The sequence below is a fragment of the Macaca fascicularis genome, chromosome 16 (assembly GCF_037993035.2).
Source record: "Macaca fascicularis isolate 582-1 chromosome 16, T2T-MFA8v1.1".
Lineage (NCBI taxonomy): Eukaryota > Metazoa > Chordata > Mammalia > Primates > Cercopithecidae > Macaca > Macaca fascicularis.
The window spans coordinates 57,351,308-57,376,924 of NC_088390.1; the positions used below are offsets into that span (position 1 = coordinate 57,351,308).

Sequence of the window (25,617 nt, forward strand, 5' to 3'; positions counted from 1 at the left end):
TCACCCAGGCTGGAGTGCAATGGCGCGATCTCAGCTCACTGCAACCTCCGCCTTCCAGGTTCAAGCGATTCTCATGCCTCAGCCTCCTGAGTAGCTAGAATAACAGGTGCATGCCACCACACCCAGCTAATTTTTTCTTGTATTTTTAGTAGAGATGGGTTTCACCGTGTTGGCCAGGCTGGTCTCAAACCCCTGGCTTCAAGTGATCCACCTGCCTTGGCCTCCCAAAGTGCTGGGATTACAGGCATGAGCCACTGCGCCCCGCCTGGAGATAACTAACCCACTGTTTATGATATTAATCCATTCATGAGGGCAGAGCCCTCATGACCTAATAACCTCTTATTAGGCCCCAGCTTCCAACACTTTTGCATTGGGATTATTAAGTTTCCAACATGTCAACTTTGGGGGACACATTCAAACCATAGCAGTGCTATTTTAGGGAAAAGTAGCTGCATGTGTATTGAAAATGTCAGCTAGGTACGGTGGCTCACACCTGTAATCTCATTACTTTGAGAGGCTGGCGTGGGAGGATTGCTTGAACCCAAGAGTTTGAGATCAACCTGGGGAACATAGGGAGACCTTGTCTCTACAAAAATTTAAAAATTATCCAGGTGAGGCAGCACACTTCTGTAGTCCCAGCTACTCCAGAGGCTGAGATGGGAGGCTCATGTGAGCGTGGGAGGAGGAGGCTGCAGTGAGCTGTGATCATGCTACTGCGCTCCAGCCTCGGTGACAGAATGAGACCCTGTCTCAAATAAGAAAGAAAAAAAAAAAGAAAAATGTTTATGTGCTATTGGGGTCAGCCTTAGCACAAGAACATTAGTTAAGTGTGCTTTTAATAATGGAAGGAGTTCCAATTAAGATAGGATTTGGAGGCCGGGCACGGTGGCTCAAGCCTGTAATCCCAGCACTTTGGGAGGCCGAGACGGGCGGATCACGAGGTCAGGAGATCGAGACCATTCTGGCTAACACAGTGAAACCCCGTCTCTACTAAAAATACAAAAACTTAGCCGGGCGAGGTGGCAGGCGCCTGTAGTCCCAGCTACTCGGGAGGCTGAGGCAGGAGAATGGCGTGAACCCGGGAGGCGGAGCTTGCAGTGAGCTGAGATCCAGCCACTGCACTCCAGCCTGGGTGACAGAGCGAGACTCCGTCTCAAAAAAAAAAAAAAAAAAAAAAGATAGGATTTGGACAACTTCAGGGAAGTTTGGTTTACGGTGGGAAAGGGAACCCTGACCTCAGAGTTGCTGTCTTGGGTCTTTTCCATCACAGACCTTCACCTTGCCAGGTACATTTCCTCTCCCTGTACCCTAAACACTTTCAATTACGGACACTCTCTCAGCTCTGAACTCGGATAAATGCTACCTTGTTAGCTAATAGTACCATTTAGTATATTAATGATTAATAGCTAATTAGTCATAATACTGTAATACAATGGAGGCTTCCTTTACCGCAGCAGCTGTAGGTCTCAAGCACACACATCCCCTTCCCTATTCCTGGCCACAGGACAGGCGAGGCTCTAAATCTGTTTTTCTGAGCACCCTGGCAAACTTGAAACTGTTCCAGTTTTTAGCGGTACCATTCATATGGCGAATGACCACTACTGCTTGCATGCTGCCGAGCTGATTTCTGTCCCCTGTCACTCCCACTGCCCTTCAGGAACAAGGAGGTCAGCAGTCGTTAAATTTTTAGTCAAAGTCTCTTTTACTTCCAAATCTCACATCGACCCACTTTTCTACTTTGGCCCCTTTCTTCACTTTACCTTCCCCCATCCTAATGCGCGCCTATTTTGTGGAATCCCACAGTAGCCCCTGCTACAACCCCCCGAACTGTTCGCTTTGGCTTCCTTTCAGCAACCACGCCCCCCGACCCACGGAGAGCGCCGCGCATGCGCACCTCTCGCCTTTACCTGGGCGCCGGGAGTGGGCGGAGTGGGAAAGGGCGGGGGTGGCGCGGGGAGCCGGCGGTTATCTGGGCGGCGGAGCGCTCACAATGTGGCAGGAGGCAGAAAAGGTGCGCCCGGGCCGGCCCGAGGGCTGCGCATGCGCGCCGCCGCTCCCAGCGGCCGGGATGCCGAGGGGGCGGGCGGAGGGAGGTGTCGGGATCCCTGTTGGGCGGGGGGGCCGGCGAGGGAAGGCGCCGCGGGCGCGCGCGCGCGCCCTCGCAGCCGCTCGCCTCCCTCCCTGCCCCCTCCGGCACACACATCCACACACGCACACCCCCTCCCCTGCCGCCCGCCCCGTGCTGCCCGCCCCGCCGGCCCCGCTCGCCCTCGCGCGCTGGGAAGGGAGTCGCGAGACGTCGGAGCGGCGGCCACGTAGCGCTGCGGCGGCGGCGGCAGCGGCAGCGGCCGAGGCCGGGTCTTGAGGAGCGGCCCTGAGGACAGACGTTGGGCAGGGGGGAGGGGCCGGCCCAGCCGGCGGTTGTGACTCGAGCGGCGCGGCTGCAGGCCCCCGCCGCAAGGATGGACCGCCGAGGCGGCGGCCGGGGCGGCGGAGGCGGAGGCGGCCGGCCCGGGTGAGTAAGGGCCCCTTCCCCCACGCACTCGCCACCGTCGCAGCGGCGCCCCCGGCAGCCCTTCCTCTCCGCCGCCCGCCGGGCCGGCCCGGGCTCCGGGGGCCGGCGTAACCCTTCGCCGAGGCAGCTGCGTGCGCTAGGCCGGAGCAGCCTCCATCCGGCTGGGAGGCCCCGGGCGCTGAGCTCCTCGGGCAGCCAGCTTGTGCTGAGGGTGCCCAGCTCCTGCCCTTTCGCCCCCTCCCTCCCGGACCCGGGCTTGGCTGCAGTTTTGCAGCGGGTCCGCTCGCCCCGAGGCCTGAGGGGAGGCTGGGGCGGCACGGGTTAGCTGGCCGAGGGGAGATTTGCACCGGTCCTCCTGCGAGCGTTCTCCTACCCTGCAGCTGGTGGCTTGCACCCACTACCTCCCCCGCCCTGCGGTTGCGCCTAAACCTCCAACCCCCGGGAGTATTGTGCCGCTAGCAGATAAAATGCGTCTGATGTACACCAGCCACCGGCCGCCCCACGCTCACACCAGTGGGTAATGCAGACCTTTCTCCACCCCCACCTCCTCCTCCCCTCCAATCAGACTCTGCTGAAGATTCTTAGCTCGGAGACACCAAAGGTAGTGACACCCCCGTTACATCTCCACGTAACATGTTCATTGTCGAAGGATGTCTCCAGTAGAAATGATAAATGCCCCTGCCTCACCTCGAAGTCTGTCTTCAGGATTCGAGACCTTCTCTGAAAAGGTCCAGCTTTGATCACAACTAGAGCATCCCTCCCCCACAACACGCAGACACACTCATACACTCACTTCCTGATTGCTGAGCAGCCCCTGTCACCGGGATCCATTGTCAGAAATGGCTTGTGCCAATCAAAGGAATGTGCTTGTGCCTTTGGAGAAGGGTACTTTCCACATCCACGTTCTCGGGGTGTTCCTGCGTGAGTCTGCCTTTGCCCCCAGATTGTCCCCGTGTTCAAGCATCATTATCATAATGTTTCCCTTACGTGCATCTCCCGTGGACCCTCAGGAACACCTGAGTGATGCTTTTTTCCCAGTTAATTAGATATGGTATGTGCAAGTTTCTCCTATTTTGTTGTAATGTTTGGGATCTATGATGAAGGCATAGTGTATTAGTAGGGTAGTATTCAAGAAAGAATGGTTTTTTTTTTTTTTTTTTTTTTTTTCCAGAGGATGGCCAGGCCCGTATTGTTCTGGGAATGGCAACTAGCACATGCTTTATTGACAACATGTGTGTGCTTAGGGATTGAGGAGCTGCTGTTGCTGGGATGTGTGGTGTCTGAGCTGAATACAGGTGATGTTGCCGAGTGGGGCTGTTTTGTGGGTGGGGCTTGCTACTGATTATCAGTGGTGGCAGGCAGCTTGGTTGTTTATATCAGGACGGTGCACAGTATTCAGATAGATAATATCTTTAGTATAATTTTGTTTAAACTGTTCACTAAGTTTTAGTGATCTTGTCTTCAGTGGTTAGTAATCTTTGGGGTCATGGAAGTCTTTAGAACCATCATCTCCATTAAATAGACACATTTTGTGTGCCATTACAGTCAAATTGAAGCTAGTCCTCGGACTTCAGGTTAAGATCTACGTTACGCAAAAGTGAAAGGAGCTTGGGTTGTGTGTTTTGTTTAGTTGGTTAGTTGTTTTTCTTTTTGCTTTTAAGGATTAGAGTTACATTGTCTGGCCCTGAGCAATGAACAACAAAGTAGCTTATGCATGTAACCTTGTGTTTTGTTCTTTGATTAGGATAAGTTAGATATTTGTAAATTATCATTTCCTTGTCTTACTGTAAAAAGGAAATGTATGTGAGAGTCTTTCAGAAATAGTTAAAGCTAGAGTCCAAATAATTTGCTTAGATTTGACCAATTGGTAATGTATGTTCCTGGCACCAGATTCTAAATGTAGCAAATTTCAACAGCAAAGTCCAAGGTCTGTTTTATAATGCCTATACTGAATCTTTATGTGTTGGCTGAAGTTGATCTGATCTCTTAAAAGAAGGCTATAGCATTCTCATAACGGTGTACCTGCTCCATAAAAAGGATTTTTTTTTCAGCTTTGTTAACTGTGATTTCATGTCTCAATGGTGATGGTGCCATCAAAATCATTCATTTGGAAATTTTGTTTTAATGGAAGGATTTTAATTGTGGTTACGGAATTCAGCCTTCATATTTAGAATCTGGAACCTAGGATGAACTTTGCACCATCTATCAATAAGCAGGTGATAAATATCAGCTATTTTTGTTTAAATTACTCTGCACCCAGCTTTTGCCTTTTGGTCGTATTGCAATCAAGAGATATTTATTCCAGCTTGTGATAGTGTTGGAATGGGTAGTAACTTTAAGCACAGTACCGGTTCTCTAGGAGCTTACGATTCTGACATTTTTTCACTTAAAGAATCCTTTGAGACCTTCATATTTTTTGCATTTGGTTGGGGGGTGGGGTTCTGAGAAGCTAAGGAGTTTATGATATTAACTGACACTTTGGTAGGCAAGGGAGCCTTGGAATCTTGCCTATAGAACCTGTTCCATACACCTGAAGAATAGCATTTATTCTAATAATTATGCAGCGTATCCAGAAGTTTGAAAGCATGCTGAAGTTGCAAATATTGCCGTTTTTATTATCTCATAAACATGCTGCCAGTGCCTTATATTACAAGTTACATTTTTTGTTCATGTCATGCCTGAAGTTTTACTGTCTGAAATCATTTGGCTATTCTAAACCCAAACCATTTCAGAGTTGCAAATAGGTTACTTTTCTTTGTATATACTTGGTAGTATACTGACAGACCATTAAAATCTTAGGGGACAGTGTGCTTCCTTGATTTAGTATTGCAGAACCTCTTCTAAACCAGTCACTTACCTAGTTAAACACCCACACATCATAGAGCAGCTGATCATATAACACATACGGTTGTGAGAACAGCATTCTCTCCCTGCCAGATTCAGAACTTGGAAGCTGGAAAACAATTGCATAGCAGTGAAACACTTAAGGAGTAGTGGTGCCAGCAGTTCACTCTCATTAATGCAAACAGCTTGCTTTAGTTTCTCCAACACTCTTCTTCAGACACCCTTCCCTTAGGAGGTTTCAGATCAGCAGCTCCTACTCAAGGGAAAACAGCACCTACTTTCTGCAACTGTGGTCTCAAGATCTGATTTGTGACACCCAGAGCTGTTTCCATTTCTGTTCTAAGTATGGGAAGTAATCTCGTAGTGTGGTAAGAAAATACTTTTCAAGTCTGTGGAAAAAAAAAGTTGATTAGTAATGCTACTGATGTGATTTTGTTTTTGAATGTCTGAAGCCTAACAAAGAGGTAAACTATAACTTTTGAAGTCACCCTTTTCTCAGGGGTTTTAGATAATTTTACTAAAAAAAATGTGAATATACTCTTGAGTTTCATTTCCCTTGTTATAAAAAGTCAGTTGACAGACAACAGGAAAAAAAAGTGGATTGTCTTGTATTTTGAACCATAGCCTTTAAAACTAGTTACTCTAGGCCGGGTGCGGTGGCTCACGCCTGTAATCCCAGCACTTTGGGAGGCCGAGGCGGGCGGATCACAAGGTCAGGAGATCGAGACCACGGTGAAACCCCGTCTCTACTAAAAATACAAAAAATTAGCCGGGCGCGGTGGCGGGCGCCTGTAGTCCCAGCTACTCAGGAGGCTGAGGCAGGAGAATGGCGTAAACCCAGGAAGCGGAGCTTGCAGTGAGCCGAGATCGCGCCACTGCACTCCAGCCTGGGCGACAGAGCGAGACTCCGTCTCAAAAAACAAAAAACAAAAACAAAAACAAAAAATAAATAAAACTAGTTACTCTAAAGGACATAACTGCATCTCCTTGTTGTGAAGTATTGGGTCTTGTGCTACCATTTTAGGTGTGATATTTTTCTCAGGTGTCATCATTTCAGACAATCAGCACTTGAATTTACTTCGATAGAGGTGAACTGGTGCTGCGGTTAGTGACGTTAGCTGAAGAAGGCTCATGGAGATGATGCTTTGGAGCCAGGCATGACTAGATTTAAAACCCCATCTCCACCATTTACTGGTCTTATGATATTGAACAAGTCACTTTGACCTCTCTGGCCTCAGTTTCCTCATCAACAGAATGGGATTTGTTATGAGGATTAGAGATAATGTATGCAAACTCCTAGCAGTTCGTGGCATATGATCATATTAGAGACTCAATACATGTTAGGATATGGAGCATGTTGGAGTAAAACTACAGATCATTTTGTCTTATGAGAAGATATAGAAGTCTGGCACTGTGATCTGCATTTTTTCATTTGTGCAGATTTGGGATGAAAAAATTGCAAATATTTGACTTGGAGTATACCTAAGTCTTGCAGGTGCAATGTGCTTATGGGAACTTTGATTTGTTGCTCTATGGCTGGCTGAACTTGGTGGGGACAGTAAAATCTAGCTCCAAATTCTACAGTGCTACCCACAGGCTGTGCTTGTTTTAAGCCTATTCAGAGCTTATGTAGTGAAAGGGGTGTTTTAGGACATTAACGTATCTCAATGGGTTCTGTGTCCAGAGTTGAATCACGTGCAAAGCTTTGTATAAATTTTCATGGTTAATGCAAGCCATGAAGTGCTTTATAGAATCAGTGGCAATATCAGTTGTTTATTTTAATCTGTTTGTTTATATAGTAGTTATGTTTGATTTTTAAAAATACTTATGAACATTTTATCTAATACAATTTCCATTGCTCTTCTGAGATTTTGATTATAAACTGCTCTTGGGGCTATAGATTTGAGTGCTTTATGAATTTTTACTTTGGCAAGGGAAGCAAAGAAAAGTAAGGTCTCTTTACCTGTCAGATTTTATGAACTCTGCTTTAGGCCTGTAGATTATATGTGTAGTTCCTTCTCTTGTTTTTTTAGCAAAAAGGCAGCTTTATGGTAAAGATGACATTATCTTTTTTTTTTTTTTGAGACGGAGTCTTGCTCTGTCGCCCAGGCTGGAGTGCAGTGACATCATCTCAGCTCACTGCAACCTCCTTCTCCCGGGTTCAAGCAATTCTCCTGCCTCAGCCTCCCAAGTAGCTGGGATTACAGGCACGCACCATCGTGCCTGGCTAATTTTTTTGTATTTTTAGTAGAGACAAGGTTTCCCCATATTGATCAGGCTGGTCTCAAACTCCTGACCTTGTGATCCGCCCACCTCAGCCTCCCAAAGTGCTGGGATCGCAGGCGTGAGTCACTGCACCCAGCCTCTTTTTTTTTTTTTTTTTAAACATAGTTCAAGTGATTGATTACCTTGAAAAGTAAATTCAATTAGGGCCATGTATACAGTTTTATTACATGCATACAGCTTTAAAAATAGGATTTCCTTAGGTTACTATAGAATGAAATTATTCTGTAATTTTTTGCAGGATAGCATTGTGATAAGTCCGTGAGCCCATAAGAGTTACCTAGAGACTTTTCAGGTAAGGTAGACACATCAGTAGTACAGTAGGATTTACCTCAGGAGAATCTGCTAATCCTTATTTTCTTTTATTATTGAGCCACCTGCAGGCTTGCCCATCAGTGGACTCAGTCACTAGTATGGAATTGCTGATAAAGAGGGATTGGCATATGGTGGTCTTGGACTCACCTTAGATTTTGCAGCATACTGAAAACAACTTAATTTGGCCAGAATGTATAATAACAGCCCTAATGCTGTGTGAGCCCAGAATGACTAAACAAACAAAATGTAGGTGATTGATTTACTATCATACATTTTGCTAAGTAAACTTTTTGTGAGGAGGGGTGGTTTGTTTGTTTGTTTTTTGGAGACAGAGTCTTGCTCTGTCCTCCAGGCTAAAGTGCAGTAGTGTGATCTCGGCTCATTGCAGCCTCTGCCTCCCAGGTTCAAGCGATTCTCATGCCTCAGCCTCCTCCAAGTAGCTGGGATTATAGGCATGTGCCACCACACCTGGCTAATTTTTGTATTTTTAGTAGAGACAGGGTTTTGCCATGTTGACCAGGCTAGTCTCAAACTCCTGACCTCAGGTGATCTGCCTGCCTTGGCCTCCCAAAGTACTGGGATTACAGGCATGAGCCACTACCCCTGGTCTGTGTTTTTTTTTTTACTATTATTTTTCCCCGGTTCACTGAAGTCAAATGGCCTAGCAGATAGTTGGTTTCTTCTGTTCCTTGATAAACCAGTGAATATGTGGCGAGATGGGATTTTTGGGAGAGAACAAAAACAGGAAAGAATGGCTACACAGCCTGATTTCTTGGTCTTTACTGTTCATGTGGCATCAGAGGGTTATGACTCTTAGCTGAGTTAAATATAGATACACAGTGTTGGGTTATTCATTTTGTCTTTTAATGCTAGTGTAGAATATAGTCTTTAATACATTTATACTTTTCAGCTTTGGAATTTTGATTCCGTTTTTGGGGACTCAAGGAAACCTAACTTCTTACAGAAAAGTAGAGAAACCATAGGTGTACAGTTTGATGAATTTTCTCTGTATAATCAGTACCAAGAATAAGGAATTAAGATTAATGTCCTGGTAGCCTCTCATGCCCTTTCCCAATTACTTCTCTCCCAGAGGTTTTCACCATCCTGCGTTCTGCAATCATAGAGTAGTTTTTTGAACTTTATATAAGTGGAATACATATAAACTTGTTTGTGTCTGGCTTCCTTAGCTTAAAATTGTGTTTATGAGATTTGTCCATATTGTTGTATGTAACAATAATTTGTCCTCATATAAACCACAATTATAATATATACATTGTATGTATATAATTTATTTGTCCATTGTATCATTGATGGAAATTTAGGTTGTTTCTGGTTTTTGGCTATCATAAATAATGCTACTGTAGTCTCTATATATTCTTTTATACTTAAAATTTTGATGTATGTGAATGTATACCTATTAATTTTTTTTAATTTAAAATATACCCCCCACTGATCCATAGGAAGATTGTAATATCCTATTTTTTTCTTTTTCTTTTTTCGAGGCTGAGTCTCGCTCTGTTGCCCAGGATGGAGCGCAGTGGCAGGATCTCAGCTCACTGTCCGTCCTCCACCTCCTGGGTTCAGGCAGTTCTCCTGCCTCAGTCTCCCGAGTAGCTGGGACTACAGGCATCTGCCACTGTACCTGGCTTATTTTTGTATTTTTTAGTAGAGATGAGATTTGGCCATGTTAGCCAGGCTGGTCTTGAACTCCTGTCCTTATGATCCGCCTGCCTCAGCCTCCCAAAGTGCTGGGATTACAGGTGTGAGCCACTGCACCCAGCCCTGTAATATCGTATTTTAAACAAAATAATGAAGTATTTAGTGGGGGGAAATAATTTCAAACCACTTTTTAATATATTCTCAAAGACCTAGCTTGGATTTTCACAATATTAAGAGAATTCCCAAGTCAACCTAAGAGCAAACCCTGTATTCTTTTATCCTTAAATAAAGAGGGGCTAAAATGATGGAAAATGTATTTAAAATGATTATTACACTTGAGAGATTTGTTTTGTAGATACTGGGTTTTTTTTTTTTTTTTTTTTGAGTTGGAGTCTTGCTCTGTTGCCCAGGCTTCAGTACAATGGCGTGGTCTCAGCTCACTGCAACCTCTGCCTCCCGGGTTCAAGCAATTCTCCTGCCTTAGCCTCCTGAGTAGCTGGGATTGCCTGCCACCACACCTGGCTAATTTTTGTATTTTTAAGAGAGACGGGGTTTCACCATATTGGCCAGGCTGGTCTCTTGGCCAGGCTGGTCTCGAACTCCTGACCTCATGATCTGCCCGCCTCAGCCTCCCAAAGTGCTGGGATTACAGGCTTGAGCCACCACGCCCAGCCACTACTAATTATTTTTAGTTTTTATTTTTTATTTTGAGACAGGGTCTCACTCTGTCACCCAGTGAGCCATCTTGGCTCACTGCAGCTTCACCTCCCAGACTCAAGAGATCATCTCACCTCAGCCTCCTGAGCAGCTAGGACTACAGGTGTGCAACACCATGCCTGGCTTATTTTTGTATTTTTTTCCTCACTCTGTTGCCTTGGCTGATCTCAGACTCCTGCTGGGCTCAAGTGATTCTCTCACCTCGGTCTCCCAAGGTGCTGGGAAGATAGGCATGAGCCACCATGCCCAGGCAAATTTTTTCTTTTACTGTCTCATTTCATAATATTGAAATCACAATCCCTCATGAATTAATTATTAAAACTTTTTTATTTAATGTAACTTTTACAAGTAACATATATTTAAACTTTTTAGAACCCCAAAGTTCTAAACAAAAAAGCAACATGAAGAACTTAAAATAGTTAATCTTGTTTTGAATATTTTGGAATTTGGAAGACCTGTCAATCAATTGGTTGATGAAATTGTATGTAATTGTATGTAGCCATGCTCTTTAATAACTGCCGAGATGACTGGGTGCAGTGGCTCATGCCTGTAATCCCAGCACTTTGGGAGGCCAAGGCAGGCAGATCACTTGAGGTCAGGAGTTCGAGACCAGCCTGGCCAACATGGAGAAACCCCGTCTCTACTAAAAATACAAAAATTAGCCGGGCGTGGTGGCGCAGGCCTGTAATTCCAGCTACTCGGGAGACTGAGGCATGAGAATCACTTGAACCTGGGGAGTGGAGGTTGCAGTGAGCCGAGATTGCACCACTGCATTCCAGCCTGGGTGACAGTTGAGACTCCATCTCAAAAAAAAAATTAATAAATAAAGTAAGCCAGGTAACTTTCAGCATAATAATGGTGTTTTAGATATGAAGATTTTAGAAGTAAGTTTGAGTGGACAGGTTTTTTTTTTTTTTTGGAGACGGAGTATTGCTTCCATGCCCAGGTTGAGGTGCAGTGGCATGATCTCGGCTCACTGCAACCTCCACCTGCCAGGTTCAAGTGATTCTCCTGCCTTAGCCTCCCGAGTAGCTGGGACTACAGGCGTGAATCTTTTTAAAAATAAGTTATTTATAGTCTGCTGGTGGCTAAAGCCAAATTATCTTGGAATATAGCTTTTATCTGAAAGGTTATTCACAAAGGGAAAAAGCCTTTTTATATATTACACAGCAGAGACTTAGCAGTATAATTTTCTTAAAAGCAGATACATTTACCTTTTTTCCCTCTTTTTTATAATTTTTATTTTTGTGATATTAATGTGTGTCTTACCCTGCTCTAATATAATATAATTTGGTTCTTTGAGATATATTTAAAGCTTGTATGATATAATAAAAAACCATTGCTAAGTGAGAAAATGTTTAAACTAAAATTTGGAAATGATATGTATAGTAGAAATTATAGAATTTCATATGACTAATTTCTTCTTGTTGGATTATGGTAAACAAATAAACACTTCTGCGTCTATTCTAATTTGTCAGGTATTATTATAATTAATATCCAAAAGGTACTTTGTTCTGCCTTCCAGTGTCTCCTCAATCCTTTCATCACCTCGTATGGAAAGTTAGATTTTTTTTTAAGATATTTTTTATTTCTTTAAAGATGATTTATGTCTGTAAGGCCAGGTGGTGCACTGTGTACTAAATACTCGTCCACAGAAGCCAACTCTTGCAGGGCCGGACTGTTCTAAATCTAGAACTGTTGTTTATTTAATTCCCTCTAGCAGTATTTCTCAAACTTTTTGACTGTGATCCACAGTAAGAAGCAGTGCATGCGTGCCCACACATTTTCACATTCATACCTACACCCACAACTGAAACAAAAACTTGGAGACAGTACTTACTAACTGTGAGGCAATCTGTTAGAATTTTTATTCTGTTTTATTTCATTTAGAAAAATTGGGTTGGTACGGGCACTTTGAAAAAACCACTGCCCTATATAGTGCTTAACAAAATATATTTCCCCAGGAGGTGGCGGTTGTAGTAAGCCAAAATCACATCACTGCACTCCAGTCCAGGTGACAGAGCAAGACTCTGTCTCCAAAAAAAAACAATTAATTTAAAGAATTTGGCTGGGTACAGTGTCTCACACCTGTAATCCCATCACTTTGGGAAGCCGAGGCGGAAGGATCAGTTGAGGATAGGAGCTTGAGACTAGCCCGGGAAACATAGTAAGACCTGTCTCTACAAAAAAATCAAAAAATTAGCCAGGTGTGGTGTAGTCCCAGCTACTCAGGAGGCTAAGATGGGAGGATCACCTGAGCCTGGGACGTGAAGGCTGCAGTGAGCCAGAATCATGCCACTGCTTGCCAGCCTGGTGACAGGGTGAGACCCTGCCTGCCCCCCGCAAAAAAGTTTGAAATTTATAGGTATTTCTGGCCTTTAGAAACCGGAGACTGAGTAAATAATTTATTTTAATGTTTAAATTAATATACAGTAAAATTGACATTTTGATATTCATACAGTTCTGGGAATATCAGTTTGTGCAACCACCACCACCACCACCACAGCCAGGACACGGAACAGTTCCATCACTCCAGATAACTCCCTCCCACTGTCCCATTGCACTCATACCCTCCCCTCACCCTGGGCAACTATCGATCTCTTGTCACTATAGTTTTGTCTTTTGCAGGATGTGACATGGACTCATATAGTATGTAACCTTTAGAAACTGGCTTCTTTTACTCATAGTAATGCCGCTGAGATTTGTCCAAGTATTTGGGTTTATCAACAATTTGTTCCTTTTTATTGCCAGGTAATATTCCTTTGTGTGGATATACCACAGATCACTTACATCCTTAACCATTTGAGGGACATTTGGCTTCCAATTTCGGGTGATTATGAACAGAGCCACTGTAAATGTTCATGGCAGGTTTTGGGGTGAATATAAGTTTTCATTTCTCGTGGGTAAATACCTAGGAGTGGGACTGCTAGGTCATATGGTATGTATCTTTAGCTTACAAGAAATTACCAAGCTGTTTCTCCATCCCTACTGGAAAAACAGAAAAATTCTACTTGTTCCACATTTTTGTCAGCAACTGGTATTATTAATATTTTTATGTAGGAATACTTCATTTTGAGCCTTATGAGAAAAATCTGGGTATTAGGCTCAGCTCTGCCATCAGCTAGCTGCTGACTTTAGAGGAGCCATTTAACTTTTCTGAACCTCTTGTTTCCTCATCTCTCATATAATAGGTTTATCTTGGATACATTATAAGTTCTCTCAGCTCCCAAATTCATTGATTTGGAAAGGTTAGTCCTTGGCAAGAAGAAGAGAGATTTGTCTGCTTGTGTAAAAAAAACAAAAAAACAAAAAAACCCAAAAAAACTATTGACTGATCTTCTCAACTAAAGTACAAACACTATTAGTAGTATATATATTTACAAATGGAATTTATATGAAATAACTTGATATTTTAAATTGCAGTTTGTCCATTGGCATTAAACAGTACTGTGGGCTGGGCGCGGTGGCTCAAGCCTGTAATCCCAGCACTTTGGGAGGCCGAGATGGGCGGATCACGAGGTCAGGAGATCGAGACCAGCCTGGCTAACACGGTGAAACCCCGTCTCTACCAAAAAAATACAAAAAACTAGCCGGGCGAGGTGGCGGGCGCCTGTAGTCCCAGCTACTCGGGAGGCTGAGGCAGGAGAATGGCGTAGACCCGGGAGGCGGAGCTTGCAGTGAGCTGAGATCCGGCCACTGCACTCCAGCCTGGGCGACAGAGCAAGACTCCGTCTCAAAAAAAAAAAAAAACAACACAGTATTGTGGTGGTGTATGTTATATCTGTAAGCTAAAATTATGTAGCTAATGTTGCAGTTAACATTGACAACCTGTGAACTTAGGGTCTTTTGGCTGTTGGCTTTTTGTTTATTTTTTGTTTTTGAGACAATCTTGCACTGTCACCCAGGCTGGAGTGGTGTGATCGCAGTGGTATGATCCTAACTCACTGCAGCCTTGAACTCCTGGGCTCAAGTGATCCTCCCGCCTCAGCCTTCTGAATAGCTGGGCTTACAGACGTGTGCCACGGCACCTGGCTATTTTTTGTACTTTTTCCTGTATAGGTGGGGGTCTCACTATGTTGCCCAGGCTGGCCTCAAACTCCTGAGCTCGAGCAGTCCTCCCACCTCAGCCTCCCAAAGTGCTGGGATTACAGGCATGAGTCACTACATCAGACTACATGCTTATGTTAAAACTAAGGATTCTAGAAAAATATGAAGAAAAAAAAAGTATGGCCTTCTCTGCCTGTACTTCTATCCTGAGACATCTCTCAATATGAGTGTACATATATATATATATGTACATATATATATATATATATATATGTCCATGGTTTTAAGTAGTGAAATTGCATGACGCCATCCTCACATGTTCTTTAATCTTTTTTATATAGGTGTATTTCTATGTCAGTTATTATAAATCTGCATCATAATTCCGATGGCTATGCAGTATGCCTGTGTCTGTATGTACCATTATTTATGTTATGATAAAAAATGCTATAATATAAAATGCTGTTGTATATACTCTTTTTATACTTACATCTTCTGGTGGTGAATTCTTCAATGGCTACAACCAAAAATATGCACCTTTCACAGTTAGGAAAATAGTGCTGAATTCCCATAGTGTTATGATCTGTAAGCAGCCATGCCAGTTAATGTCAGAAGTCAGTCAGGTTTTCTTGGCATTAGCCAGTTTGGGATTTGTGCCATAAAGAATACTTACACGTGTTTGTACATGGATTCTGGTGAAAAAACCAAGTCCATTTGCTAATTGGTAGTCTTTACCAAAGAATCCTAATAATGTCTTAAAACATCAAAGTTTTTTAAAAATATATTTATGTATATAAATGTGTGTGTGTGTGTATATATATTATATAATATATAATATATATACACACACATATATATAAAATATATATTATATAATATATAATATATATACACACACATATATAAAATATATATAATATATATTATATATATTTTTTATATATATATATATTTTTTTTTTTTTTGAGGCAGAGTCTCGCTCTGTCGCCCAGGCTGGAGGGCAGTGACGCAATCTCAGCTCACTGCAACCTCTGCCTCCTGGGTTCAAGCAATTCTCCTGCCCCAGCCTCCTGAGTAGCTGGGATTATAGGAGCCTACCAACATGCCTAGCTAATTTTTGTATTTTTAGTAGAGGCGGGGTTTCGCCATGTTGACCAGGCTGGTCTTGAACTCCTGACCTCAGGTGATCCGCCCGCCTTGGCCTCCCAAAGTGCTGGGATTACAGGTGTGAGCCACTGCACCCAGCCATTTTTTAAAAGTCTCACTTTTGAGAAAAGTAAGGTGAATAAGCAGCCTGCCTTTTTAAATCAAAGAAAATCTGTTAATTGAAGTGATTATAACTCACTAACTCACTTTATGCTGTTGCAATAAGTTCTCTCTACAATTTTTTTTTTTTTTTTTTTTTTTTAAAGACGGAGTCTCTCATCTCTGTCACCTGGGCTGGAGTGCAGTGGCGCGATCTCAGCTCACTGCCACCTCTGCCTCCCAGGTTCAAGCGATTCTCCTGTCTCAGCCTCCTGAGTAGCTGGGATTACAGGCATGCAACACCACGCCTGGGTAATTTTTGTATTTTTAGTAGAGACAGCGTCTCACCATGTTGGCCAGGCTGCTCTCGAACTCCTGATCTCAGGTGATCCACCCACCTTGGCCTCCCAGAGTGCTGGGATTACAGGCATGAGCTACCACATCCAGCTTACAAATAATTTTTTTTTTTATTTTTGGTATAATCTTAAATTTACAGAAAAGTTACAAGTAGAGTGCAACTCTGTACCTATAAACTCCTCATGGTTTCTTTTGTTAAAGTCATAACCATGGTGTATTTCTCAAAACTAAGAAACTGACATTGGTATATTACTATTAACTACACTTTATATTTAATTCAGATTTCATTTGATTTTCAACTAATATCCTTTTCTATTTGGAATCATCTTAAGCTTTTAAACTCTATTCTGAAGCCTGAATATCTGTTCATAGATTCGCTTTGGTTATAACATAGATTGTACGTATATATGTACTATATATAATGTAGCTGGATCTCTGTATTTGTTAAACAAATGTAAGTTATCTTTGACATTAATATCTTTAGGAGTTATCTTTTGACATTCACAGATAGTTCTGCCCAAGGCCATTTTAAGGTAGGGCAGAATTTTCCCCACCCTTCTTGTATTCCATGCAGAAACATGATTTATCACTTCTGTGAGTATAGTTCTTGCACAATAGTACCCTTTTCAGTATAGTTATAAGTCCCTAAGTCCATTAGCATATGGAAAATAGCCAACTTTTGTTTACTAGGAAATTAACTGAGAGTAGTAGTCAAGAGTCTTCGTGCAGGATGGTTTCATGTCTTGCTCTGAGAAAATTTAAGTATTTAGTGATTCTTGAAGGAGAAAAAGCTACTGATCTTGAGGCGGAATACCATTGTAGATAGGGTAGTACTTCGGTATCTTTCACTCCACACTTACTAATGCAAAGAATCCCTGCTGTGGCAAACCATGGCATCCAAACTCACTGCATTACATTTTTTTTTTTTCTTTCTTTTTTGAGATGGAGTTTTGCACTATTTTCCTGGCTGGAGTACAGTGGTGTGATCTCGACTCACTCCAATGTCAGCCTCCCGGATTCAAGCAATTCTGCTGTCTCAGCCTCCCAAATAGCTGGCCTAGCAAATTTTTGTATTTTTAGCAGAGGCAGAGTTTCACCATATTGGCCAGGGTGGTCTCGAACTTGTGACCTCAGGTGATCCACCTGCCTCAGCCTCCCAAAGTGCTGGGATTACAGGTGTGAGCCACCGCACCTGGCCACTGTATTAAATTGAATAATTCCTTGAAACAGTTTAGTTTATGGCAGAGGAGGAAGGAATTGGCAATATGAAGTAGATAGGGATTTTTAAAAAATCACTTTTTCTCACAGCTTAAGAACCCTTAAGTATTCCTTCCATTAGCAAATCACTTTTTAAATTCTTATTTTGTTTTGTTTTTCATTCGACAGTTTCATTCAGAAGCATACCACTTTTTAGAAAAAAAGAAAAACTCCCGGCCGGGCGCGGTGGCTCAAGCCTGTAATCCCAGCACTTTGGGAGGCCGAGGCGGGCGGATCACAAGGTCAGGAGATCGAGACCACAGTGAAACCCCGTCTCTACTAAAAATACGAAAAATTAGCCGGGCGCGGTGGCGGGCGTCTGTAGTCCCAGCTACTCAGGAGGCTGAGGCAGGAGAATGGCGTGAACCCAGGAGGCGGAGCTTGCAGTGAGCCGAGATCGCGCCACTGCACTCCAGCCTGGGCAACAGCATGAGACTCCGTCTCAAAAAAAAAAAAAGAAAAAACGAAAAACTCCCCTTAAGCATTCTAGGGAACAAAAATGCATAGAGATAACTTGGCAGTTCCGTAAGAAAAAACACACTAGGATGAGTACAGTGTGCGTACCTGTAATCTCAGAACTTTGGGAGGCTGTGGCAGGAGGATTGCTACACTCACTACACTTCCCTACCTGCCCCCTCTCATTTTAAAGAAGCGCCAGACAACATATCATATTATTTATAAAAACTTCCTGAGCATCATTAAGTATTCAGTCAGTGTGTATATGTCCCAGTTGACTCATAATTGTTTTTTCAGTTTGCTTGAATTAGTGTCCCAAGAAGTGATTGGGTAGGTTTGTTTTCTTTCTCTCCCCTCCCGCTTTGCCTCTCCATTTCTCTCCTTGCAGGGTTTTTTTGTGTTTTTTTGTTTTGTGTTTTTTTTTGGGGGGGGGGCAAGGTCTTGCTCTGTCACCCAGCCTGAGGCTCAGTCTTGGCTGACTGTAACCTTAATCTCCCGGGCTCAAGTGATTCTCTCGCTTCAGCCTGCCAAGTAGCCGGGACCACAGGCACACGTAGAGATGGCGCTGGGTGGGGGGATCTCACTATGTTTCCCAGGCTGGTCTGGAACTCTTGATTTCAAGAGATTCTCTCACCTCGCCCTCCCAAAGTGCTGGGGTTAGACATGAGCCACCATGAGCAGCCTCCTTGCAGTTTTTTGTTGAGGAATCCAAGTCATTTGTTGTATGGTTTTCCATAGTCTGAATTTTGCTAATTATATCCACATGGTGTCATTTGATATGTTCCTCAATCCCTTTTATTCCCAGTAAATTGGTTTTTAGATCTATAGGCTTGATAAGATTAAGGTTTGGTAGGGTGCGGTGGCTCACGCCTGTAATCCTGGCACTTTGGGAGGCCGAGGCGGGTGGATTGTTTGACCCCAGGAGTTTGAGAACAGCCTGGGTGACATAGTGAGATCCCCATCTCTACAAAAAATACAAAAATTAGCTGTGTGTGGTGGCGCACACCTGTAGTCCCAGCTATTCGGGAAGCTGAGGTGGGAGGAGTGATTGAGCCTAGGAGGTTGAGGCTCTAGTAAGCTGTGATCATGCCACTGCATTTACAGCCTCAGTGACAGAGTGACTGTGTCTCAAAACAAAACAAAAACTGAGGTTCAATTTTTCTTGCAGGCATGGGACAAGATTACTTAATAGGTACTGGGGTATAATTCTAGGAGGTATAAAAGCTGGTTGCTTCTTTTTGGATATTGTTATGAGTCATTGATCTTTTTGCCTATATCCATTCATTAGGGGTTGCAAAATTTTATATGTATTTAAAGACAGAGTCTGGCTTTGTCACCCAGGCTGGAGTGCAGAGGCGTGATCACGGCTCACTGCAGCCTCTACCTCCCAGGCTCCAGCGGTCCTCCCACCTCAGCTTCTGGAGTAGCTGGGACCACAGGCACGTGCCACCATGCCCAACTAGTTTTTGTATTTTTGGTAGAGACCAGGTTTCATCATGTTGCCCAGGCTGGTCTCAAACTCCTGAGTTCAAGCAATCCACACATCTTGGCCTTCCAAAGTGCCGGGATTACAGGCATGAGCCACCACGCCTGACTGCAAAATAATATTTAATTCTATAATTTGTTTTTCAGTTATTAGCTGGAATACTTACATAAAATTTCCCCTCAACTGTTTAGTTTCCTTAGGGTACAGATCTGATAGGAATGATTTTTGCCCTTTACCTGTTTTCAAAAGAATGAGTTGGATGTCTTAGCATCCTCTAAAGGTGACCAGTGGATTTAAGCATATTTGGTGTGTTGCAATCCACGACTCTTATTAATCCTTTGATACTCAATTGTCCTATCTTTGCCAGATAGGCATTTATCAGGCTGGTTCCTCACTCTTTTTGACACAATCCTGATAGTTTTTGATAGCTTCCTTTCCTTCCCTTATGACAAGATATTCCAAACTCATACATTTCCTGCCCTGTTTCCTTTTAGAGGGAAATATCTAGAAACCATAATATGTTCTCAGTACTAAGATAGGCACAAGCTGGAATGCTAAAATAGTATTTTAGAAAGAGCTACCTGCCCTCAAGGGCCTTGGTTTTTGACATTTTGATTTTTTAAATTCATTTGATTTACTTTGTATACATTTTGAAGTGATAAAATCAGAGTTGATTTCCTCTTTTTAAACTGAAGCAAATATTTGCTTTCATTATGTAACATGTACACATCAAAATAAGAAGAATGTCTAAAATAAGTTTGAAGCTAAAGATTAAAATCTTAATATACATTGTATAAACATGTGACCCTATAGGTATAGTAATTTTTTTTTTGCTTGTTTGAGATGGAGTTTCACTCTTGTCACCCAGGCTGGAGTGCAGTGGTGTGATCTCAGCTCAGTGCAACCTCTGCCTCTCAGGTTCAAGCAATTCTTCTGCCTCAGCCTCCCAAGTAGCTGGGATTACACGTGCACACCACCATGCCCAGCTAATATTTGTATTTTTAGTAGAGACAGCATTTCACCATGTTGACCAGGTTGGTCTCGAGCTCCTGACCTCAGGTGATCTGCGCGCCTTAACCACTGAGCCCGACCTGTTTGTTTTTTTATAAATAAAGTAACCATGTCACTTGTCCAGACTGGGAGACCTGTGAGGGGGCATCATTAGCATTATTCTAGGAGAAAGCAATGATAAACTAGGACTTTTCCCAGTAAACTAGGACAAATGCTTACAATCTATTTATAAATGAATTGTGAGACTGTAAGCCTCCTGAGACCAGGAATCCTGTCTGTTGTACTACACTTGTAGTTGTGGCTGCGGCACTTGGCACATAGTAGGTGCTTAATAAATATTTTGTGAATTTAATAGAAGTCTGATATTTTGAGGCTTGATGTTGATTTTAAGTGTTTCTTATGCTTACATTATGTTTGTGCTTTTTTCAACATCCTTTTGTTAACACTTGGCATCTAAATGATCTTAGGCATTGCATTTAAATGGGTTTGATTACTTCATTTCTTTTTATAGTTTAGGATTAGTTGTTTTGTTTGTTAAAGAAATAACACGGCCAGGCGCGGTGGCTCATGCCTGTAATCCAGCACTTTGGGAGGCCGAGGTGGGCAGATCACTTTAGGTCAGGATTTCACGACTAGCCTGGCCGACATGGTGAAACCCCATTTCTACTAAAAATACAAAAATTAGCTGGGCTGGTGGCACATGCCTATAATCCCAGCTACTTGTGAGGCTGAGGCAGGGGAATTGCTTGAACCCGGGAGGAGGAGGTTACTGTGAGCCGAGATTGCACCACTGGCCCTCCAGCCTGGGTGACAGAGCAACCCTCTGTCTCAAAAAAAGAAAAAAAGAAAAATCTAGATAACTTCCTTACTACCACCCCTCACTGCCCCTTCCAAAAAGTCACAAATCATCTGAATGGATTTTATCTTAAGGGAGAAGAGAGCATAGCAGTTATAAATTTGGCTAATTCTTACTCTCAGGGCCGTTCTGACTCATTTTTTAGCCAGTGGGCCTTAGTTTCCTGCATTTATAAAAGAGACTAATAATTATTTGACAAGAATTTTTTTTTTTGAGACGGAGTCTCGCTTGGTCGCCTAGGCTGGAGTGCAGTGGCCGGATCTCAGCTCACTGCAAGCTCCGCCTCCTGGGTTTACGCCATTCTCCTGCCTCAGCCTCCTGAGTAGCTGGGACTACAGGCGCCCGCCACCTCGCCGCCCCACTAGTTTTTTGTAGTTTTTTTAGTAGAGACGGGGTTTCACCGTGTTAGCCAGGCTGGTCTCGATCTCCTGACCTCGTGATCCGCCCATCTCGGCCTCCCAAAGTGCTGGGACTACAGGCTGGAGCCACTGCGCCCGGCTGACAAGAACTTTTTTTTTTTTTTTTTTTTTTTTTTGAGACGGAGTCTCGCTCTGTCGCCCAGGCTGGAGTGCAGTGGCGCGATCTCGGCTCACTGCAAGCTCCGCCTCCTGGGTTTACGCCATTCTCCTGCCTCAGCCTCCTGAGTAGCTGGGACTACAGGCGCCCGCCACCGCGCCCGGCTAATTTTTTGTATTTTTAGTAGAGACGGGGTTTCACCGTGGTCTCGATTTCCTGACCTTGTGATCCGCCCGCCTCGGCCTCCCAAAGTGCTGGGATTACAGGCGTGAGCCACCGCGCCCGGCCAACAAGAACTTTTTGATTCTTAGATATATGTGCTTTTTTTGAGGGGGGGTTAGGTGGGAGTTGGGGGAGGAGGGAATGCTAACTTGAACAATGTTTCTGTGATCAAAACTGTCTTTGATTGCCCTAGCCACATTCCTTGAAGATGTTAGCAAAAGTAGGGATAGAAAATTTGCTTTGATGGGCCAGGCACGGTGGCTCACGCCTGTAATCCTAGCACTTTGGGAGGCTGAAGCGGGCAGATTGCCTGAGCTCAGGAGTTCATGACCAGCCTGGGCAATACGGTGAAACCTGGTCTCTACTAAAATACAAAACATGAGCCAGGCATGGTGGCGTGCGCCTGTAGTCCCAGCTACTTGGGAGGCTGAGGCAGGAGAATCGCTTGAACCCGGGAGGCAGAGGTTGCAGTGAGCCGAGATCCTGCCACTGCATTCCAGCCTGGGCGACAGAGGGAGACTCTGTCACAAAAAATAAAAATAAAAAATAAAAATTTGCTTTGATGTGAGCTAATGTGAAAATTCTTTGATTTTGGTAAGGGAAGTATATTTGAAGAGTATTATATATATTAAAAAACATGGTTAATTGAAATCTTTTCTTCAGCATAAATCAATGAAGGGGAATAAATTTTTTTCTTGTCTTTTGAGACAGGGTCTCACTCTGTTGCCCAGGCTAGAGTGCAGTGGTGCAATCACAGCTCGTTGCAACTTTGAATTCCTGGGCTCCAGTGATCCTCCTGCCTCAGCTTCTCAAGTAGCTAGGACTATAGGCATGCATCACCATACCTAGCTGATTTTTAAGTTTTTTGTAGAGATTGAGTTTCACCGTGTTGCCAGGCTGGTCTTGAACTCTGGGCCTCAAGTAGTCCTCGCACTTTGGCCTCCCAAAATGTTGGGATTGCAGGCATGAGCCACTGTGCCCAGGTGGGAATTAAACTTAGTTATGTGTACCCACAGCTCTGGGCAACCTGCTTGGTTACATCCTTGGTTTGGTTATCTTGACCACACATTGGATTTGGGTTATTTAAAAAAAAAAGTTATTTTTTTAAAGGCAAGCAAGCAAAAACAAAACATTTATTAAGGTTTTCGACTGATGACATCTATTTATAGCACATACATTGTGAAGAGCTGTGGTTTCCTTTAGATTAAGAAAGATATTGTATAAAAATCATCTCCCCACATAAATGTTTCCACCACCTACTCATTTGTCTGCAAGCCAGGAGTCTGTTCACTTCCTCTTGGGCTCTGTCACTTTGGTGTTCATAGGCTAATTTTTAGACATTCCAGTGCAGTTAGAATGTAAATGTCTATGGTGTGTAATGTTACTAATGGATTTATCTTATATCCTAAAAGTAACTTCTCTGGAGTTTATAGGGAGATAGTGTCTTGAACAGGTTGTTCATTCAGAAATGTGGATGTTTGGGACTTTTGTCTTACTGAAATATGCAGTCATTCGTTATACATTATAGAGAACAGTATTTTGGGAAAAGATAGTTAAGAATTACATGTGGGCCAGATGCAGTGGCCCATGCCTGTAATCCCAGCACTTTGGGAGGCTGAGGCGGGTGGATCTCGAGGTCAGGAGCTCGAGATCAACGTGGCCAACATAGTGAAATCCCGTCTCTACTAAAAATACAAAAATTAGCCAAGTGTGGTGGTGTGCACCTGTAATCCCAGCTACTTGGGAGGCTGAGGCAGGAGAATCACTCGAACCCGATAGACGGAGCTTGCAGTGAGCTGAGATCGTGCCACTGCACTCCAGCCTGGGTGACAGAATGAGACTCCACCAAAAAAAAAAAAAAAAAAAAAAAAAGCTATGTGGAAAAAACCTTTGTATATTTGAACATCTTCCACCAGCTTTCCCAATTCGTGTTATTACTGACCAGTTGTTGTGCCAGTGAGCAAATAGCTAAGAATTTTATGTGATACTGAGGGGGGTTTTCTCCTCATAAGCAGATCATTAAGTTGTCACATGTTTTATAGTTCAGCCTTGAGTTGAAATCTTCGTGTGGTCAGCAGTAACTGAGGTTTGTCAATATGATACACGTGTGTGTTCATAAGGACTATGCTTTTCTTCTTTTAAACTGAAGAGTTAAGATATGTTGTAGCATGAAAATGTATTGATTTCCCCCCCACTCCTTTATCTGTTATCTGGCATTTAATGAAAAAAAGTCTTGCTCGAAAGTTGCAGATCCCTTGAGGGCAACAAACACTATACTCAAAATGAAACTAGGTTACCGTTTCTGCAGCATGCAGTGGTTTGTGTCAAAAGCTGTTCTAGTCTTAACTTCGACATTATCCCGTTTTCTTTGAAGTGGTCATGTTTTAATTTGGAGTGGTTTTACATTTTAGAATTTCCTGAATTTAACATAAAAAATTTTTAAATATTTTCTTATGTGGTTCTTGTACAGAAGTTTATAGAAAGCTTATCTCAAGACAACATACTTCTTCAATAAGACCAAAGCGAAAAAATACTTTAGATTTGAGAAATTTTTTTTTCTTTTTTTTTTTTTGGAGACCGAGTCTTGCTCTTGTCATCCAGGCTGGAGTGCAGTGGCACAATCTTGGCTCACTGCAACTTCCGCCTCCCGGGTTAAAGCGATTCTCCTGCCTCAGACTCCTGAGTAGCTGGGATTACAGGCGCCTGCCACCATGCCCAGCTACTTTTTGTACTTTTAGTAGAGATGAGGTTTTGCCATATTGGTCAGGCTGGTCTTGAGCTCCTGATCTCAGGTGATCTGCCTGCCTCGGCCTCCCAAAGTGCTGGGATTACAGGCGTGAGCCACAGCGCCTGGCCAGATTTGAGAAAGTTTTGAAGACTGAAAGTGTTTTAAGGGAATATTCCAAATGGTTTCATGTAGTTGTATTATAGATTTTCTTAGCTCTTAAAGTACCTGGGCTTTTGTGGTTTAGTACTTTGAGTTTGTGTTTTAATTATGGAATGATTTTTGTAATATAACCAAGAGAAAATTAGGCACTTTACTATTTTCTATTACTACTTTTTAAAAAGGTATCCTTTTTCTTTTTTTCTTTTTTGAGGCAGTCTCGGACAGTCTCACTGTTTCCCAGGCTGGAGTGTAGTGGTGTGGTCACAGCTCACTGCAGCCTTGACCTCCCTTGCTGAACTGATCCTCCCGCCTCAGTCTCCTGAGTAGCTGGGACTATTGGCATGCACCACCACACCTGGCTAATTTTTTTTTTTTTTTTTTTTTTGTAGAGATGAGATCGTACTATGTTGCCTAGGCTGGTCTCAAACTCCTAGGCTCAAGTGATCTTTCCACCTCTGTCTCCCACAGTGCTGGGATTACAGCCATGAGCCTCCTTGCCCCGCCATCCGTCTTTTTTCTCTTCCTTGCCAGGCCATCCATCTTTTTTTTCTTTTAGTCGATGTGCTCTGAAATGAAGCAGAGTTTAAGATTGTGACTTTGTCATAGTTTTTCTTTTCTTTTTGAGACAGTCTCGCTTTGTCACCCAGTCTAGAGTGCAAGTGGCCTGATATTGGCTCTCAGCTCACTGCAGCCTCCACCTCCTGGGTTCAAACGATTCTCCTGCTTCAGATTCCTGAGTAGCTGGGATTACAAATGCCTGCCACCATAGCCAGCTAATTTTTTATATTTTTAGTAGGGTTTCACCATGTTGGTCAGACTAGCTCGAACTCCTGGCTTGAAGTGATCTGCCCACCTCAGCTTCTCAAAGTGCTGGGATTACAGATGTGAGCCACTGCAACTGGCCATACTTTTTCTTCTATATATAATTTTGTTGTTGTTGAGACAGG

General features: G+C 43.3%; 1 protein-coding gene across 7 annotated transcripts in view; it reads left to right on the forward strand.

The window, feature by feature from the left end:
* The first annotated feature begins 2,167 nt into the window (after positions 1-2,167).
* The window catches only part of ZNF652 (zinc finger protein 652), a 96,010-nt gene continuing 72,560 nt past the window's right edge, over positions 2,168-25,617 (forward strand). For all 7 annotated transcript variants that reach the window (XM_074019370.1, XM_005583613.5, XM_045374969.3 and 4 more), the window contains exon 1: positions 2,168-2,515. The gene's annotated coding sequence lies outside the window, so the exon portion shown is untranslated. The remainder of the gene's footprint in view (positions 2,516-25,617) is intronic.